Source organism: Neltuma alba, unplaced genomic scaffold (assembly GCF_004799145.2).
Source record: "Neltuma alba isolate B1F8T4 unplaced genomic scaffold, ASM479914v2 tig00000884_pilon, whole genome shotgun sequence".
NCBI classification, from domain to species: domain Eukaryota; kingdom Viridiplantae; phylum Streptophyta; class Magnoliopsida; order Fabales; family Fabaceae; genus Neltuma; species Neltuma alba.
Window position 1 is genome coordinate 102,556 of NW_021632241.1, and position 6,876 is coordinate 109,431.

The 6,876-nt window shown below is 31.3% G+C and overlaps 1 long non-coding RNA gene across 1 annotated transcript; it reads right to left on the reverse strand.

Annotated features, from left to right (window-relative positions):
• Positions 1-212: 212 nt before the first annotated feature.
• LOC114747571 (uncharacterized) lies at positions 213-6,317 on the reverse strand. Its single transcript, XR_003740390.1, has 3 exons — positions 6,198-6,317; positions 3,878-4,001; positions 213-324 (listed from the first exon to the last, which is right to left on the reverse strand). It is a non-coding gene; the product is annotated as an uncharacterized LOC114747571 (long non-coding RNA).
• Between the last annotated feature and the right edge of the window lie 559 nt (positions 6,318-6,876).

A 6,876-nucleotide genomic window follows, 5' to 3' on the forward strand; every position in this document is an offset into this window, starting at 1 on the left:
CAAGCTAGAAAAATAGTACATTATAACAAATAAAATGATAACATAACCTGTAATTCTCTATACTGAGTCTCAGAGATTTGAGAAGACTCCTCCTCATGGTATCAGAGCCATAACTCTCAACAATATAAATCAAGTGAGTAAGAAAGAACTCTAAATCATGAGTGAATCCACCTCCACTGAACCTATCCGTCTCTCGTCATATACATCACATGACATATTATGCCTTCCATCCATCCCACTCCTCTTTATGGCTCCTTGATGTTGACCATGATTATTCATGTTATAACTCGACCAAAAATCACTCTGCTTTCTTCAAATCAACTCCTATATTTGCATTGCCCAAGATTAGGTTATGGTTCAAGAAATGTCTACCCAAAAGTTCCAATGCTATAACTAGTAACGTGGCGTGCCACGTAGGCTTTTAAACAAGTTACACTTCCCTTAAAAGATTCCTAATTTCTTTCATGACTCTAATGCAAAAATGTAATATAAATTCGAAAGCAAACACTTAATTTCCATAATCACAACTCATCCCAACTCCACTTTATAACGCAATATAATGATTAATCAATTACAGGCCCACACATGCATACCAAAATATATTATGCTTCACTAAATTTTATTATATAAGATCATTCAAAAAAAAAAATTTTTATATTTGAAAATAAGTATTTGATTCCCAAGTTAGGAAAAAGAGTTATCTCAAATCCAAACTGGGAAAAGAGAGAACTATAAGAACCTAATAAGGTGCCAACACTATAATTCGTAGTGTGGCACCACATAAGATTCCTAATCTCCTTCTTGATTCCAATGCATAAATTTAATATAAATTCAAACGCAGTGTGAGAAGACATAATTTCAAATATCAACACAACTTCACTTCATAACTTAGTACAATAATTATTTGAACTATATTACATGCACTAGGTTGAACCATAAGATTCCGCTTCATAAGAACACCAGTCACTCGATCTAATATAGCTCCTCAATTCAAAGCTATAATTATTTTTTTTTTCAACTCCAAAATTCCAAAGAATACATCAATCAACCTCAAAGCATCCATTAATTGCCAAAAAAAAAAATCATATGCATCAATATGAAAAATTTTTATATGTAAATTCATGATTTGATTGTTTTTGTTTAGTTTTATATAGATATATCATATCTTATAGAAATAATATACCCTATCTAAATAATATTCTATAAATAATAAAGTAAATTGATCTTTTCTTGTGTTCTGAAAGATATTGACAATGCAAAATTATTTGTATGGTGGGGATTAGAATAAACATTTCTCTGTGGAGGAAGGGAATACCTAATTTTTCCTATAGAACTTCTAGCCAAGAAGATTTAATCAAAAATATTGACATATTCTTGCGGAGTCCAAATCAAAAAAATATAAAAAATGAAATAAAAATTCCAACAATATACCATGGAGAAAATTTAATCAGCAACAATCTAAACCAATTAAAACTCTTACCTAACTCAAATAAATATAATCCAATCATTAAACTACCATTTAAATCATCACCCATATATAAAGTAAATATCTTATCTACGTATAAGCTGAAAAGATTAGGTTAAAACACTACCCATTTCAAGAACCCTAGATCACACTCCCAAACCCTCAAATCAGAAAATTCTCAAGGAAAAGAAGCAAATTAAGTCAGAAGGGCTTACCCGAGAATTTTTAAACTCCAAAACGCTATTATAGTCTCCCAAGGCTAGATTTAATCAAAGCTACTTCCACTCCCTCCCCCCTTCTCTTGGTTTTCTAATTGCTAGAATCCAAATTCTAACATGTTCACTTTGACAACTAACATAACGGCTCAAAACCCATTTTTATGTTGTTTGCGGTGCAATTCGCCACATTGAAAGACAGAATCAGAAAACACTTTTTCAAAACAAAATTCTAACAAAATCGTAACATCCACAAAAACTCCATAAGATCAAATTCCAACATGTTTGCTTCGATGAACAACAAAGGCTCGACGCCCATTTTTGTATCGTTTGCTATACAATTCACTGTGGCGAAAGACACAGAATCAACAAACACTTTCCAAAACAAAATCTAACTCAACCTTAACATCCACAAAAACAGCATAAGATATTACTCCTTCGATCCTAAATATAAAACCCTTTTTATAGTGTATATAAGGGTCTTAAGTTTAGGACCAGAAGAGTAATTTAATTTTCAATACCTCTAAATCCTTTTATTAAAATTAGGATGTTATAAAAAGGTATAGTTTTATAAATATATATACACATATTAATTATCAATTAATTATATAAATAATAAATTAGTTTTACATATGTATATATATTATTTATTTGTTGCTTATAAGATAAAAAACAGATGAACTTTCAACAAAACCCAAGAACCTCAAAGCTTCGACACAAAACTGAAAATTGAATCAAATAACTAATAATACATTGAATAAAAACAAATAAGCATAGATGCACAGTTGAAGGAAAATGACCATTGAACCACAATTAAAAAAAAAAAAAAAGTTGCCAACACATGACAAATTTTAGTTTCAAGGTTGTTAAGTGACAAAATCTGCACACACCAATATCATTTCTTTTCCAAAATAACCTTACATAAGAAAAAGATTATATATATATATATATATATATATATAGTAATGACAATATAAATAAAGGGTATTGTTATAAAAAAAATTGTAAGCAAAGGGTATAAATTAAGCACTTAGGACCCCACTACATTATTTTCACTTCATATGAGCCCCTAATTCAACCAACATACACAAGCATAATTTCCCATCAATAACAAACACATAAATTAGATCACAAATTCATCACAACTTCATAACAAAATCAGAGAATAAAAATTATCACCTCCATTGGAGGCATTTTTTTCCCCTTATGAATCTTTCATCCCACACCGATGAGCTAGTAGCCACCACGGAACAAAATTGAATAGCATATAATTCAAAACTATAAAATTATATATATATATATATATATTTATATAAATATCTGTGTGTGTGTGACAAAAGAAACAAGTTAACAAGAACTAAGGCTGAATATGGACCAGTCTGGGTCAGATTTGTCATAAGCCCATGATCCAGTCCAATTTGACTGTTAAGCTTCTGTGTTTTACCCATCATTTTACCCAATTGGTTCAACGCTTAGGTCCATCTCTGTTTTCTTTGTACTCTTTGTTAATGGGCTGACACTAAAGTCCAAAAGGTGAACCTAATTATTTTACCCATTATGTTTTTAGGCCTAATAACGGCAAAACTAAACAATGTCAACATGAATACACACGCTACCTCTTGTCATTAATATGAGACTCAGTTGATTAATTTAGAAAGATCAAAAAAATTGAATAAATTGCTTTAAAATGTTATATTTATCATTTTTTTCCAAACTAATTTGTCTCATATATAATACTACTTCCGGTCCTTAACATAAGACCTCGTTTGATTTTTATTTTGGTCCTAAATACAAAACCCCAATCCATTTTGTCTCTAACATTTATCTACTTTTTTTCAAGATAGTCCTTGTAGTAATAGCAGTTTTAGCTGATATATGTAATTAGCTAATAGTAGTTTTAGCTAATATACGTGATTAGCAAGGGTATTCTAGGAAAAACAATATCTATTTATTACAAATAACTAACTTAACAAACTTTCTTAATCTACTCAATTTAGTCAGCTAGCTCTTATATTAAGGATCAAAGGTAGTATAATGATCCACATAAATATTTCAAATACATCATGTAACATGTTTTATAATTAAGTGATTTTTCAGCTTCCTTAATTTTCTCTAGTTAATCGATTGGGTCTTGTATTGAGAACCAAGGGTATTATATATATAACAAAATTAATAGAAAAAGGACCAAATGGCTTACCTGTAAAGCAACAGCAGGGCAAGCTTGAAATGCAGCCATGGGAATTGAACCAAGTCTTGTACCAGTGACGCTGCCAAAATGACACAGAATGTTACTGCCACCACTTTTGCTAACAATAGCCCTCCTATCTCCATACACAAGTTCAACATCAGTATAGCAAACTAAGTTGTTAATTCTTCCTCCTTAATATGTTGTAACAGTGAAGGTTCAAAACAGTTGACACTCAAGATTTCATTTATGACAAAAACCTCTAACATGATACGAGCTCCTGACCATTCTTAAGAAACCTGGAAATCTGCAAATTCTTAATACTGGGAGGCAAGAGATTCACTTTTTTCATGGGCATTAAGAATAGGCCAATCCCATCATGTACCTAAAAGGATCAGTTACTGAGGGATAATATGAGATTATTTCAGAACACTTGAATTTCACTGGACAAAATAAACAAATAAAAACTAATATAAATTGATGGTGAGACATACAGCGATAGAACATGTGCAATGGCCGTACCTGAGCCCCAACTTACACCTAAATATAAGTACTGAATCCAAAATGATATTTTAGAATATCCCAAAACCATATCAAAACAAACAAGTTAGAGAAAATATTGTTTAGTTTCTTTTCGCTTAACAATGTTAAGATGCTAGTTGGGATGTCAAACCAAATCAAACAAGTTAAATGAACTAATTCTCAAGTTTAGACTTATTGTGACAATGAGTAGCAGCATCTATTAGTTGCTAAAAGTAGTGACTGCATCATTTTCTGAAAGCTTCCACTGCTGAACCTAAACATCCAGAAACACGAAATATACATACATATATATATATATAACACACAGACACACAGACACACACATATATATAAAACCATGAATACACCTAATATTTATCAGAATCAGAAAGTCATCACTTCAATGTCACTCACTTAAAATGGTCAGACGCAGATTATAATCAAAGAAGAATCAACCTAGAATAATCTATGGCATAAGAAGTGAAAAAATAGTCTTCCAATTTTATCATTTAGTTCTCCTCCCATGACAAACTCAAGAATTATGTATATCTTAGTCTGGCTAGCTAAAGTCTGAAATTAAAAAACAACGTAAATGAATAAAATTAAGGGAAAAAAATGAAAACGGGGAAAAGGAAATAGCTTATGTATATAGCACAATGTGCCACCACATACCTCATGCAACCTTATACCTCATGAGATTCATTAAAGCAACATTATCAAATGATCTAATTCTCAATGAGCCTTATAGCATCATTGCGTTAAATATAAAAGCTCAGGTACTAAAGCATGTCTATTTGCATTAAAAAACTTTCATTTCCGAAATAAGCCAGGCGGGAATAATTACAACAGCTTTGCATGGCTTTGAACCAATATCAACTTTCCCACATTCGCAAATCATTCCTTATGGGCATCGCGGGCTTACAATTCTATTTACCACTTGAGAAATAAGAGTTAGTTACATACGGTGAGGCAGATCTAAAATGAAGGCCTACAGCCATCTGATCTACCCCATTTCATTGCCAGCGTCTCTTCTTTTACAACCCATACAAAGATCAGGCTCTATTTTAGTAGTATTTTTCTTGCCATATCAAATACAGATGTAGATTTACTGCCTCATATAATAAAACCGCTAGACCTGGCCAAAAAAAAAAAACTCTAGAACATTTAAATTAATTGAAAGGATGTTTTGCCCTTGTTACAAAGATTATTAAAAAAATAAAATAAGAAAAAAAGTAAGAACCCTCCCAACCAACCAATGAACCGCAGGAGAAGAAATCTGTTGTTTTCTCTTCCTTTTTTTTCTTTTTTTTTTTTGGAAAAAAAAAAAGTTTCCTCAGATCGATCAATCTTGGTACGCTGACAGGCTCATAGCACAGGAAAACAATCCATTCAATCACAAAACAGCAAAACAATCAAGAACAAATATAATAAGATGGAGAGTATCATATCAAACTAACATATCAAGAAACATACCTAGAAAAGTAATAGAGATTAGCGAGGGTTGGGAGATGAATAGTAAATAAAAATGGTTCCTTTGATTTCAGAGAGAAGGGATGTGTCGGAAACATATATCCAAGATATATATATATATATATATATATCGGGAAAAGTCGAACATGGAGAAAAGTGGCAAAAAAGAAACCAAAAGCGAAATATGTTTACTGTTCAGTTCGGAGACTCCAATCCGTCAAAGAACATCCCGCAGGAAAACATCAAATAATTTGTAAAGTAACTTTCGTTCAACAAAAGAAAAAGGAAAGGTGGGGTTTTCCGGTTCCTCTTTTGCAATTCGAAGAAGAAGAAGCATCACCTGCAGCAGAGAAGCACGAAGAAACGCAGAGGCATTAACGCTGGCCACCAATCAAATCGCCGTCGCTGGCTCGGAGTTCATCGCCTCGTCATCGATTGCGGCTCCCTACTTCACTCTATCACTGATCTCTTTGTCGGTTAACCCATCTGTTTTGGAGTGAAGAGTTGCTTCGCGATCAAGTTAAATCCCCCAAATGCAACGGATACTTTTTTCCAACGGTGAAGTTTCAATAAAAATCATCTTCAGTTTGAATCTTTATAATTAATACCAAAATAAATTTCATCTTTAAATATGAAACTCAAGATTTACGGCCGAAAAGAAAATATTATTCTCAAAGTCTTAAAGGTTATATTTTCGATTTTTTACGTGATTTATTAATTTATTAATGATAACAGTTAATTACTCCACATTAAATTGATGACTAAATATTATATATCTTAATTTGATAATTTAAATTATTAATTTAATTTTATTATATAAAACTTATAAATCTCAGTTATTTAATTTTTTTTAAATGAAATTCAGAGTTCCATTGGTAACTAAGAATACAATCGATTTTTGAGTTTTAAATTAAAAAACATGTTAAGAGTTTGGTTAATAACAGTGTAGGTAGCTATATGTAGAAATTTTTTTAAATAATTAATTAATTGAGAAAAAAGTCTCTCCTTACTAATCCATT